At 60.6% G+C, this 513-nt stretch overlaps 1 long non-coding RNA gene across 1 annotated transcript in view; it reads left to right on the top strand.

Moving 5' to 3' along the window:
• Nucleotides 1-356: 356 nt before the first annotated feature.
• LOC103265570 overlaps nt 357-513 on the top strand; it is a 4,246-nt gene continuing 4,089 nt past the window's right edge. Inside the window, exon 1 of the long non-coding RNA XR_504648.1 lies at nt 357-448. This is a non-coding gene — a long non-coding RNA (uncharacterized LOC103265570). The remainder of the gene's footprint in view (nt 449-513) is intronic.

Genomic DNA, 513 nt, shown 5'->3' with positions numbered 1-513 from the left:
CAGGTCAGGAAAGTTGAAGCCCTCCAGGGCCAGAAAACAGTGTAGTCCCTCGCCCCTGCTTCCAAGTGCGCCCCAGTACACTGGGCAACGCTTCAGCAAAACATTCATTTGCGGTTAGCAGGTGCTCAGTAAATACCTACAACAATAAGGTCAGGGCACAGCTACCTCGGACACAGGAGACAGTCAGTATCCGTTCAGCTGAGAAAGCCACGGCACATTCCTTTACGCGTAGTAGGTATAAACGCCTATTCAATTGGCAGGATTGTGGCGCGTGTGCTTTGCATGTAGTCGGTGCAGAGTAAGCACGTTTGACGCTGGGGTGACTGGAAGACAGCTGCCGCGCGCAAAGCAGCCTCCAGCGAACGGCCACGAGGCCGAACAGCCGCGGACACTCGCTCCCCACAGAACCCGGGCCAAGGCGGGGCGATCGCGCCCCCCGCGCAGCTCCGTGAGTGGAAACGCGCGCTCGAGGCGGCGCTGTCGGGGTGCTGGGAGCGCGTGACGGGGCGCGGC

Source organism: Carlito syrichta, unplaced genomic scaffold, assembly GCF_000164805.1.
Source record: "Carlito syrichta isolate Samal-C Ts95f unplaced genomic scaffold, Tarsius_syrichta-2.0.1 Scaffold306680, whole genome shotgun sequence".
NCBI classification, from domain to species: domain Eukaryota; kingdom Metazoa; phylum Chordata; class Mammalia; order Primates; family Tarsiidae; genus Carlito; species Carlito syrichta.
Note: the sequence above shows the minus strand (reverse complement) of the source record. Positions and strands in the feature narration are given on the sequence as shown.